The sequence below is a fragment of the Ammospiza nelsoni genome, chromosome Z (genome assembly GCF_027579445.1).
Source record: "Ammospiza nelsoni isolate bAmmNel1 chromosome Z, bAmmNel1.pri, whole genome shotgun sequence".
In the NCBI taxonomy this organism is placed as follows: Eukaryota; Metazoa; Chordata; class Aves; order Passeriformes; family Passerellidae; genus Ammospiza; species Ammospiza nelsoni.
The window spans coordinates 16,789,703-16,802,819 of NC_080669.1; the positions used below are offsets into that span (position 1 = coordinate 16,789,703).

Below are 13,117 nucleotides of genomic sequence, written 5' to 3' on the forward strand. Positions count from 1 at the left end.
ATTAAGTGCTAACAATTTGTGGAAGAGACAATCCTGTGTTTGAGGCAAAGATTATATAGAGCAGTTGATTATAAACTCTTCGAAGTTTGCTGAGAGAGATATCCAAAATGATTGTCCTTTCTATTGTTGAAATGTCAAATGGGCAATGCTATTTGCATATAAGAAAATTTTCAGTTCTAGATCCACTCCAAAAATAATCTATACACACCTAGTTGCAGTATTGTTTCAATAATATTTTCAATTAATAGAAACAAGAAAGTGAAATCCTCATATCTGTGTTATTTTCAACAAACAACTTATTCCAAGGGGAGGCCTGGGCCATCACAAAGTTTCCCTCCCTTTAATGAACTACTAAAAAAAGACACAACAAGCTACACTTAGGTCCTGACTGTGCTATTGACTGTATGGTTCAAATAAATGGTAGCTAGTGTAGCTTTCATTTAAGTGTAGAAAATTCTTACATCAAATAGATAATGATATTCATAGCCAGTGAAGACAGGATATGGATCGGTAAACAAGTGCTACACTTGGAATACTCTCCCTCACCAGAGGGGGAATTTGTAGTCCTCCCTAAGAGCCATTCCATGTAACATGCTCTGAACAAGCCAAATTAGACCTATTGTTGAACAAGACAAAGTTTGTGAGTAATCTTGGAGGGGGTTTTTGTGTTTCTTCCTACATTTCTAAGTAGCAAAATGCTGCCTTTTCATTGTTGCATTGTTGCATCCTGTTATGCCTGCAGCTCTCTTTAGAGTGCAGGTTCAGAATACAGTGTAATTTACTACTGAGCCATTCTTGCAGCTTTTGCTCAAAAAGTGTGTGTGGGAGTAGCATAAACTGCAGCTGATTGTCTTTATATTTCCACCATTATTGCTGCTGACTGGCAAGAAGGAAGAAGATGTACATGAGCAACATTTGGTTTTCTGTAATACTGCTGTACAGGAGATTGAGAGGTTAACTTGGTGGACAACTTCTAATTTCAACAAAACCATGGAGAACATCAGCAGTAGGCTGAATTTGTCTTTCATTGCTAATATTTTGCTGTTATACTTTATCAGAAGTATAGAACATTAATTTTCTTTTTCATTGGTGTTATAAAATGTTATATCACCAAAGAACCTAAGTGAGTCCAGAAATTTATGGGAAAAATCATTAATTTCACAGTGCTGCTGCTTTTAAATAAACAAACAGAAAACCAGTTCAAGCAGTTCTAGGATAAGCCCCTTCCCCTCATCCTCCCTCTTGTCCTGCTGCCATAAGTGTGTTGTAGATGAAAACTTTCCATGTGACCCAAAATGGCTGAGGCTTTGATATTTTCAACATTCTGTATCAGTTTATAATGGAAATGCTTTTTCTGCATAGTACAAGTATATGAACATTGAGAGGCCAGTCAGCAAAAATCCCTGTCATCTGGGATGATTGGGATCTTTCAGTGTGTAAGCCTTCTTCCTGACTCTTCGGGCAGTTTCAGATATGTCTCGCTGCTATGCCCACCGTGATCAGATACTTCTGAAATTCACTCACAGTATGCAGCAAAACACGGAGGCAAAGTACCAGCCAACTTCAAAGAGGAAAATAGTTTATTTTCTGCAACTGATGCTTTCCCCAGCTGGCTCCTGCCTGTTCTCATCACTGCCTTCCCAGGCTGCACTGTCCATCCCTGGTCCTGTCCAAAGCTTACCTCATGCTGAAGTCAGCAGAGCTGGGCAGGGTGATGGAGAGGAGAATTCATCTGCGTTACTGAACCGCATGTCACAGCACACAGCTAAGAGTTCATTCCCAGTTATTTCTGCTAATTGCTCTCGAGTGCATCTTTGTATCATCATGGAGACAGGCAACCTTGCTTAGGGAAACCTGAGACTTATTAGTCATTCAAAGTGATCAACGTTATGTTTGACCCCCGGCTTTGTAGTTTTATTTTTGTGACTCTGCATGGAAACTCTCTAAGCTGAGTAACAACACTGTCAAGCTGTGGACCTGTGTAAAACATGCTCCCCTTACCTCCATATCCAAAGACTGCCTGCTCCAACAGTGAGTTAGACATTAAAATGCACATCAGTTTCGTTGTTCAGAGTGTGTATTTAATCAGCAGACCTATTATCAGGCTATTATCAGGTTCTCCTATCATCTTATTATAGCTTCGTTTTGCCTGTTTGCACTTCTGATTATCAGAAAACACAGGGAAGCTAAGAGCTTAGCTTACTGCAGGCACAGCCAGTCCTTCAGCTGACCATAGGTTTGGTCACTGGGCCTGTTTCCTTTCTACTTCAAGAAAAGGACACATCTTTAGGAAGCTATGATACTTTTATTTGAAGTGAAAAAACATATTCTTGGTTATGAGACAAAAATATCTTCTTTGAACTATAATCCACTTCTTTGAAATATTACCCACTTGTCTCTGATTTTCTGAGAACCTTTAGGTAGTCTTGGTTTTCTCAGTCATTTCTAGTGTTGCCATCCACTATGCAGCAGACGACACATGACACATTCCCACTGGAGGCATTTAACACCTTTGCAATAGCACTAGAAGGAGTAAGCACCCAGCTTTTCTCTTGCCAGGGCCTGGTAAAATGTGTTGAGAAGGCACTTTAACTGCTGAAAATTAGCACTTCAATGTGCAAAACTCAGAAGATTGAAAGGTCGAGAATTTGCAGGACCATTCCCTAACACTGTAGCAACATAAAGGTGAAAATGTTAGGAATATGGGAAGAGGGTCCTGATGTTCTGTGTAGTAGGGATTTCAGTCAATGGAGGCTGACAATTCCTCATACAGGAGTAAAAGCAAAGGCAGAAGGATTTCTCTTCATTATTGTCAGAGCACATCTGTGGTAATGCTTCAGGAAAAGATGTCATGACAAAATATGCCTTTCTCCATTTAGTTCATGCTTGGAACAGAAATAACTACTATGTTGGCTTTGCCTAGCAATTAGATGTACAGAATTTAAGAAAACTGACCTGTTTTGGAGGTTGCTACTTGTGAGCTGAAAAGGCTAGGAGCATTGCAATATGAGCAGGTAAAGTTTAAATGTTATTGTTTTAAATAATTTTAGAAGTTGCTTAGTGTAGTATTAGTCATCAGCTTTAGATTCTCTTTCTCCTTTCCTGGTTAAAGTTTTGTTTAATGTCCTTTTCTGCTCATCACATTTTCTTGTCCCAGACACTAACAGTTCCTCAAATTCCATTGACATTTCTGTCAAAATCCACCTTGTCTCTCTCCACATACTCATTTGAAGAGCATTTTTTGTTATGACTGCAATCTATTCTAATCAGGCTTCTTTTCCAATTTCTACTTTCTACTGAAATCCACGCAGGTGTTACAAAAGCATATTTTTCACTCTTTCTCTACCATACTTTTCACTCTTTCTCACTAGTAAATCTCTCACTAGATTTCTTCACAAGATCTACACAGGCCTATTGAAAGCATCTGATTACATTCTCTTCCTATTTTGTCTCTGCTGCAAGTCCCAGGTTCCCACCCCGCTTAGTTTCTTCTAATGCTCAATTTCTGCTAATTGTTCCTCTTGTTTGCTGTCACTTTTACTTTAGCCCGCTCTCCTGTATCTCCCACAGTTGCTTATCTCCCTTATCAGACTCTTTTTCCTGGGGTGACTCCGGCCCCAGTTTTTCCTGCAGGGGCAGGAGAGGTCTCTGCACATCAGCACCCATTATTGCCTGCATTTTGATAACATCATGGGCCAGATAAGAAATCACTAAGTTGAATGAGATAAACTTACTAAAAGAAAGCCTGTCTCAAGTCCAGGTCTCAATAAACATTTTGGAACCCTCTAAAAGCTATGGCATAAAAAAACTTTCAGTTCCTTCCATCACAGTTTTGATCACTAATGGCAACAAATTATTTCTGTGTTGTCTTTGCTTGAACTACTGGAATTCATAGTTATAATTATAACTCAGTTTTTGCAAATACTACAAAGTTGAATAATCAGTGAAATAACACTATGTATGGGTGTTTATGTGTAGATACTTAAACATTTCTGGACTGTTCATTTTGTGAATTACCTACACAAACAATTTGACCGGCTCTACAGTACTTTCTTTTACTATAGAGCCTAATTTATTTAAGCTGCTGCAGGACAACACTGCTTTATTCTCTGCAGACAACTTTATTCTTTGTCTTGTTGTTTTTATTATTCCACTGGTAGTGAATAAAAGGCTGCATCTGTTCCTCAGGAAGGACTTAATCCAAAGCTTATTGAATGCATTGGAAGAGTCTCTCCACTGGGCTTTGGATCAAGCTCTTTAGTTCACAAACAAATGCTTTTTGTGAGAATATGCTATTGAAGTATTGTATAGAAGAGTTGCAGAGGTTCCCTATTTCTAAAATAATGACTGCTCTTTAAATCTTTTTTGCTACGCCCGCTCTATCACAGGAACAATACGCAACTGTACATAATTGTTGCAGTACTGTAGTCCATGTTTATCATGCCCCACCAGTTAATGTAAGTGTAGAATATGTAATGCTGTGGTAACAAGTACTGCTATGTAGATATGGCTCTTCCTATGGAGACAGTAATTTGAAAAATATATAGAGATTCACTTACTGGCCTGAGGATGATCTGGCTCAATCAGGCAAGCTGGACATGGCAAAACATCTTTGAGGACTGCCTTGTATTGGTGTTATTGATGAAGCTGAGTAGAAAGAGGGGTTTGTAGAACAAAAGAGGTATACTACTGAATTTTTTTCTACCCTTAGGAAAAGGAGAAGACTGAAAAGAGTCACAAAGGGGAAGTCACAATAGGGGAAAGAAACAGGGGCTATTGTGGACATGGGTACAATCAGACAAAGATAAGGCAGGAGGAATCAAAGCAGAAACACTAGCTGAAATAAGACTGTAAAGAACTTTAAGTGAAACTTTACAGCTCCAGACTGTAATGACTGTATTTACAGTCATTTGCAATGACTGTATTTTCGGCAAGGAGGGAAGATGCATGAGTTGGTTATGCAGTGGAATTCCTGAAAGCTGCAATAAAATAGATTTTTTCCTTACAATACTACAGATACTGAATGCTTATTTGGATTTCTTGTGAAAGGAAACTAACAATTCCCGTGCATTGAAGAGAGCATGAGGCCAGAGAAACTTGCCTGTTTTTTCAACTGCAGAGTAGAGTAACTTTTTCACGTGGGTGTAGATGACAGAAACAGTTACTGCTGAATATTATTTCAGTGACAGAGCTGCTTGCAGTAAAACACACTATACTGTGTGGTAAGTGCTTGCAGGGTTGCTTGCACACGTAGTTGGTACGCTGATGGTGACTCAGACAGTTTATGGAGCCAATACTAAAACATTACTCACTCAAGGAGTCACATTTAAACCAATGAGATTACTCATGTAGTGAGTGGCTGATGGAGATCTTGCCAAGCTATTCCACCACATAATAGATGTGTGGAAATGAGCCTGTAAATCAGGTGAATAACTTCAGAAAGGAATTTTTAAGTTCATTCTATGTATGAACTTTTTCTATTTCAACTCCTTAACCACAGCTGAGGTCCTATTATGTTTTGCCAGCTCCCACTAACAGGCAGTCCCTATCCTAAAACTCATCAACTCATATAGACAAATAAAGGAAAGTGACTTGCCTTCAGTCACATCACAAGTCAACAGCAATGACAGGAATAGAACAGGGATCTCCAGTCAATTCTTTTCCAGCAGCTCCCTGCCTCTGTAATTCACAACATTTAATCCCTGAACTGAATATAAAGCATTTATGAATGTGACCCTTAAATTTCCTACAGCTCTTCTGCTAACTGTCTGGTGGATCTCTGCATTCATTAGCTTTATAAATGCACAGAGAATACACTGAAGTACCATTTCCATCTCACACACATTGTTACAAGCTAGTGAATTCCCTCATCCAGCTCATCCCCATGTTTTTCTTCAGTCAGAGAAATAACCAGAAGCACAAGAAAAGGGAAATTATTCTAATCCCAACATTTCAGACAGCCAGTCTAAGACACTTAAAAATCTGCATGCCAAGCAAAACTAATTTTTCATATTCAGTAGAATTCAGTGTGGAGGCTACCATATCAAGCATCACCTTTCAGGACTGCATTTCATTTAATAAATGTTATAAAAGTGCCTGGCATATTCAGCCTCATTACCACAGTATTTTCCTTCCTTTCTTTGTTCTGCACTGCTCTCAGTACCTTTTAGAGTTCATAGAGAACATGAATAGAGTGCTGGGCTGTAAAGAGCAACCTGAAAAAATTTATAATAGGAAGAGGTAACCTCTTTGAATTATTCTCCATTTGAAGGTCCACTGCATAACAATAAAAAAACTGCCTCACTGAAACTAGGCTCTCCTGTATTGACAAGGTCCAAAAGCAGAGTAACTCCTCTGTCTCCTGAATAAAGGAGGAGCAGCAGATACTGATATAGCTTCACTCTTTTCACTCCCTATTTTTCTCTCCTCTCCTCCAAACATCTTTGTCTTTAATTTCCTTCTCTTTATCTCCCTATCCTGAGCTGCCCTGTGTCTCTTCCCCTTTCTAACTCTGGGCACTCTTTGTTGGCAATGGTTCCATCCTCTTTCTGTCCATGGAAGAGCACACATCTGTACAGAGGCAGATTGCAAACTAGGTCAGTTTATATGGCAGAGATAAAAAGAGCAGGAATAAGAGCCTTTTTGTATAATAACAAGGTCTCACACAAGCACATGGCCCAGTTGTCAGAGGCCTTGAGCATCTGCTGTTGCCACTGACTTCAGCAGCACTAGTCTTCATGTCTACAGGCTGCAGAAGCAGAAAAGCATCCTCAGTTTTGCCGTCCCTGCAAGCGAAGTTAAGATACACAGTCGCAGCTCCTTGATGTTCTCCAAGACGCCACATTAATCTCAGGATTTTTTTTGTCAATTTTTCCAACATGTTCAGCACAGTCTTGGGATGTAAACTGGTCAGTCATTGGAGGAGGAATGAAGTGATACTGGGTATAACACCTTTTTAGTTGACAAACACATAAAACAGGCCTGAAATAGAATGACAAGTGAGGAACTGTCATGTGAGTGTTAAAAATAACTATCTTTCTTGACAAATATTTGGTTAATGCAGCTATCTTTATATTCTTCCTCCTTTCAGAGTTTTTAGGACAGTACCAACTGATCTTGCAATTCATTATTTAGGTAAAGGTATTTTAACATTACAGTAAAAGTAAAGGAAGACTGCACTCTGGCAAAGATTAATTGCTCCTTTCTGCTACCTGCAGCTCTCTGTAATGCTGTAAAAAAATTACAGAGCATTAACTGCATCAGTCTCATTTGTGATATTGCTTTACCTAATGGAAGAAAATCTGTGCTGCAGTCACATGCATCAGTCCAATCTTGCATGAGTCCAGAAAGCAGGAAAGGAGCAGAAGGTAATTGTTGGAATAATAATATAGAGGAAGAGGAGCTCTAAAATTCCCTGTTTGACAATGTAGCATCATTGGTTTCCACAGAGTTTCCTCCACAGTCCACTGCTGCCAGTCTCCAAAACATGGGGCTCTTAGGAAGCATGATACTTGACAATGCTTATTTTAATTATGATTCTGAGGCCTGGAGGGGACTTTTCTGCATGGATCTGAAGGTTTCCACGAGCGAAAATCACTAATTTATTTCCCTTCCTCCCTTTCAATAACTGCCTTACTCTATTTCTAGCAGCTGAAGTTTCTAAAAAGCAAATAAAGGGTGGTCAGACCTGTGAAACATACAAAAAGCATGCAACCCCCATGCTCCTTTTCTTCTTTCCTCCATATCCCCATATTGCCATTTGGATGGCATGCCTACCTGTGAGAGTACAGACTGATGACTGCAGGGCAGGATCAGCAATGCATGTCCATGCACAGGTGCAGCTTTCCTTTGCTCCCTGTCTGCTCTCTGCAAATAGGCTTAATGAGGACGCATTGTGATTCCAGCACCTTATCCTAGAAGGACGGAGGCTAGGAATCCTGTCTTTGGGCAGATAACTGCATTGCAGACATTCCAGGGGACATTCCTAGATGGTGCAGCTGAAACACCCCTGTTCAGAGCTGATCTCTCTTCCTCCTTCCTGTGCCTCATGCTAGTGGCAAGTAAAAAATGTTCATTAAAAAGCCCATCCTTTGTCCAGAGAATTTACAGCAAAGTCTGAGAAAGAGAAAACAGATGGCTGCCAGTAGGGAGAATGACAGACAGTTCCCTGGTCAAAGGCCTTGGTGGGGTTTTGTCTGTACCATACTCTTGCATGTTTTTAGACACATATATTTGCAAAGACGGTTGTGGCCAGGTGTAGGTGATTATTAGGATAGCTTCTTACTTAAAATTATAGCACCAGCTTACATGTCTGCACTTACATGTGTACGGCTCAGTTTCCTTATTCCATTACTTTTTATTACAAATCATTTTCGTTATCACACTGTGTTCAGGTAGCAATCATGCCTCTGTGTGAGCATCTGTGTCCTTGAGTTCTCAACAGAGAACGCAGTAGCTGAACTATCAGCAGCAGCATGTAACCTCCCATTTAAAACACTGGCAACTGAAGAGTGGAAGGTGGAAAATGTGACACTTAACTTCAATGCAGACTGAAGAGCTAGAGGTTTGCAAACCTCATGCCTGTACTGTCCAAATACAGAGATGCTAATTGGGTTAGAACTAAAGGACACTTAGTGCAATCTATCTGAGAAGAATCAACATTGCTGCTGTAAAGTCCTGCCTTAAACAAACCTTTTGGAGGTCTCTGAAAAGGTCAACAAAAACGTGGATAAGGGTGATCTAATTTCCATATCAGACTGGGTGTTTAAAAGGTTCTTGACAAAGGCTTTTAAGGAGACTAAGCAGAGAAAACAACAGGAGGGAAAGCCCTGGTATAGCTCGGTAATTGCTTAGAAGATAAAATTCAAAGTACACGAATAAATCAGCAGTTCTCACAATGGAGGGAGGTGCTGGATGGTATAGAGTTCTGCAACAGTCAGTGTTGCAATGTGTGTTGTTCAATGTACTCATGCCTTTCCTGGAAATGGAGTCAAATAGCGAAGTTCATCAAAATTAATTTATTTGGCAGTGATAAGAGGAAAAATTGTGAAGAATTATACCTGGACATTATGAGACTGAATGTTAAATATCAGATATCCAGTAAAGGCGAATGTAAAATAACACACATGGACAAACAGTCATTAAAAATGGTGGGCTCTGGGCTGGCATGAGTAAAGTCTCAGGGTTATGACAGGCCATAGAAACATCACCTCCTGTGCTCAGAAGATCCTCATGAAGTATTGTCAAGGAAAAACATCATTGTGCCACTGTATGAATCCGTGCTTTGATCACATCTTAAATCCTGTGTATTTCTTCAACTCACATTTAGATCTGTTAGATCAGGGTCATGCTTAGGAGTGCAACAAGGATGATAAGAGGTACAGAACAGTCTGTGGACAAAGGTCCCCGTGAGAGCAACCCGCAGCTCCTCAGCCAGGAAATGTAATGATGTACAGAGATTACTGTGGAGATATACAAACCCACGAGCACGTCTAAGAGAGGGTTAATTGCTCCCGTCTCCAGCTTAAAGAAAGGGTTAGTTGTTCCTCATCTCCAGCACAGGAGCTGAGGGGATAATTGAGCTGGTATTGAAACAAAAAATAAAAGGCAGAGCTTCTTCACAGGAAGAATAGCAGATCAATGGGAATCCTTGCAAGCATATTTGGGATCCAGGCAACATTGAAGAAGTCCGGGACAGCAGTACTACCTATTAAAAAAAAAAAAAAAAAAGAAAAAAAAAAAAAAAAGAAAATCAAGTCAAAACCAAACAAAAAGAAAACAGCCCGAAACCCGCGGCTTGGAAACCCCCGGAGCTGGCGGCGGAGCGAAGCTCCCGCCCTGCGCACTCCCCGGAGGCGAGCCGCGGGGCCGCGTTCCTTTCCTTCTCGACGGGGCTCGGCCCCCCTGGTCCCGGCTCCCTCCCCTCCCGCCCGCCGCGGACACCGTAACAGGAGAGGCTCGCAGGCGGAGGGTAACCCGAGCGCGGCAGGGCGGGGGCCGCTCGGAGCCTCCGCACGGAGCGCTTCGCCCCGCGGGCCGGGCCGGGACGGGACGGGCGCGACGGGACGAGGCGGGGCGGGGCGGAGCGGGACGAGGCGGGCGGCGGCTTTGCCCCCCTCTTTCGGCGTCGGCGAAGGGGGCGGGCGAGGAGGGAAGTGGGGAGGAGGAAGAGGAGGAGGAAGAGGAGGAGGAAGGGGGACCCGACGTGCCGGGGCTGCGCGCGGAGCTGGGCGCGCACGCTGCGAGCCGGAGGAGCGGGAGCGGTTTGGATAAGGTATCTCCGAGCGCCGGGATGCGCGTGTCCGCGCGGCGTCTGTCTGTCTGTCTGCCTGCCTGTCTGTCTGCCTGTGTATGTGTGTGTGTGAGAGAGAGAGACTGAGAGAGAGAGAGAGAGGGAGCGCGGCTCCCGGCGCGGAGGGAAGGGAGGCGGCGGTGGCTGCGGCGCCTGCGAGCTGGCCCTCGGCGGGTTGCGAGCGGGAGAGGGGGGATACGCAGGACAAGGCGGGGGAGGTGAGGGTCTGTCGGCAGAGCTGCGAGGAGGGGCAGGGGAAAAGCGAGGAGGGACGATGGAATCGCGGGGAGGGCGAGAGGAGACGAGGAAAGGAGAATGCAGATGCGCGGAGAGGAAGGGAAGAGGCCAGGAGGAAAGAGGGGGTGCCGAAGGGGGACAGTTCCAGCCTTGCCATCGGCAGCCCCGCGGGATCCCCCGGCCCGGGCGGACGGGCGGGAGCTCCCCGGAGCGGGGGCCGCGGACACAGCGCCGGGTCCGTGCCCGCATCCCCGCGGTGTCCGCAGGCTGGGGCGGCTCAGCTCGCCGGGGGCTCCGCCGCCCTCCGGGGCCGCCGCCGTGCCCGGGAGACGGGCGGGCTGTGGGCACGGAGCGGGCGTGGGGAGGGGGCTCAGCAAGAGCCTGAGAAACCCGTGACGTAATTATTTTTTAATCAGCATGTGTTTTTTATGGCGATCTCACATTTTCCTGGACTCCCCTTATTGAACAGAAAATCCCCTGTATCTTTGTTCCAAGTATTTCTATTTTTAGATTCCTCTGTAACAGCAAAGCGAGTTCATGAGTTTTAAGTATTTTTTTTCTTTTTTGTTTGGCCTCTGCTGAGGACCACTGCAGTGTAAACTTCCGAAACATTGGTGTCTCTTTGAAAAAAAGTTATTAAAATTATTACTGAGGTGAGCAGGCCGGCAGCTATTGTGGATATACCAGTGTTTGAGTTCCTGATGCCATTAATCATTAGCCTTAAAGAGCAGTCATCACACTGAAGTTAGGTTTTTATCTTATGATGAATTGCCTGTCAGGTCCCAGAAGATGTACATTAGGTGCAAGTACCACCCTGCTGGTAGAAGAGACAGAGCATGTACCCCCAGTTGTGATTTTACCAATGAAATAAACTTGTTTTCTTATTATAAGTGGTGATTAACAGTTCGACGTTGTAATGATATTCTCTGATTCTAGCATTGTCTCATAGCTCTGGTATGTCAATTTGTATTCATGCTGTGTAAGTGTTTTGCAGAGGTTTTGCCTATCTGGCAGGGATTTATTTCAATTTCACAATTACATTTTCTGATCTCAGCATCGTCAGGAACCCAAAGAAGTTGTGTATGTATATATCAGTATCTGTTACAGTGTGTGACTTTTTTTTTCCCTAAGAAATGCGAGTTTTCTCATGTCTTTAGATCACAGTTTTTATGTCTCTGAACACAGCAGAAGTTACAGCTGAAATTGTGTTCATTTAAGTGTATTCAATGCAAGCATTTCTGACCACTCAGTATTAAGTGTTTTTTATCGATTGATCTTCATTTTATATTTGAATGCCAGTCCATTTGCTGCCCTGCCGTAGCCTCTGCCAAATTAAGTGTTGAGAAATCTAAAATGTTACATAGAGATACTGGCTTTTGAGACCCGATCTCTTGTTTTTGTATTAGTTTTCCTAGCTGTACAAAGAGTACAAGTCCCAGGTGAGCTCTTAAGTAAATTAAGCCATATTTATAGATATTTTGTAATAGTGCCAGTAAAAAATAGGTCTTGTGGCCACTGATGGTTATTTCTCTTCATTGTGGATGTGCAGCTTCTGTACAAGGGATGTGTGCAGTCCTTTTAAATTACTCCAAACTCCTGTTGACTTCAGCCACAGTTTTGGCTAAGTTAAGAACACAGGATTGTATGACTTGCAGAGTGAAAAATACAGCCAGCAGAATCCTGAGCAGTTTGATGTATACTTTGGTCATAAGATAATTTGATTCATGCCTGGTTTGTCTTGTCTAAACCGCAAAATTCACTTTTGCTACTGGAAACACCTGCTGATTTAGCAACTGCTATTGATACTCCATTTATAGCAAGACAAGAAGAGCTACATAAAGCATCATCCAGAACTGTCCCTATTGTCACTATTCACAGTGTGATTTTTCTCTCGTTCATGTACTGCTGTACTGATTCTCAGGCAGTTCTGACTTCAGCTGATGGGCAGTACATTTTTGGCTGTGGGATAAAGAGGGTTGTTCAAGCTACCAAATGGTCTCTTTCTTCCTCCTACCCCCCTTTAAAAATAAAAAGCTGTGGCAGCTGTCTCTTCGAGCAGGCTGTGCTGAAGGGGCAGATCTTTGTTCTTATGTGCACCCTGTTTCTTGGATGGCTAGAGTTCATCCTGAATTCTGTGTAATTCTGATACAATTTTCATTGCCTGTTTCCCGTTTTTAGGCGGATTTTTTTTTTTATTATTATTTGTTTCAATGCCAAAACTTAATGAAGGTTCCATAGGAAATTCTGGACAGATAATTCATTGAGGAAAAGTCTTTTCCAATACTCCCACCCGCTAGGACCAAATCCATTGAAGTTGATGTAGATAGGCTTGGCATTCAAATTACTGTGGAAAAAAAAGTTGGCCTATTAATTGATGATGATGCCAGTTTACCTAAATATTGCATTGGTCCTGTAGAGGAATGTTCTTAAATTGATTGCTGACCTAGACCACTAGAGTGTAGTTTTATAAAATTAGGCTTAATTTTGAAATGTAGCAGCAGCACCGAATGAATGCCAACAGATGCAGTTATATCTATAATTTATGTTTTCTTTGAGCCATATGTCAAAGTGGTGCTGTTTTTCTTCTAC

At 42.4% G+C, this 13,117-nt stretch overlaps 1 protein-coding gene across 3 annotated transcripts in view; it reads left to right on the forward strand.

Moving 5' to 3' along the window:
- Positions 1-13,117, forward strand: part of PALM2AKAP2 (PALM2 and AKAP2 fusion) — a 267,144-nt gene that overhangs the window by 162,112 nt on the left and 91,915 nt on the right. Inside the window, exon 1 of one of the 3 annotated variants that reach the window (XM_059493143.1) lies at positions 10,156-10,273. The exons of the other annotated variants lie outside the window; for them this stretch is intronic. The gene's annotated coding sequence lies outside the window, so the exon portion shown is untranslated. Of the gene's footprint in view, positions 1-10,155; positions 10,274-13,117 lie in introns of those variants that run through there. 3 annotated transcript variants of the gene reach the window in all.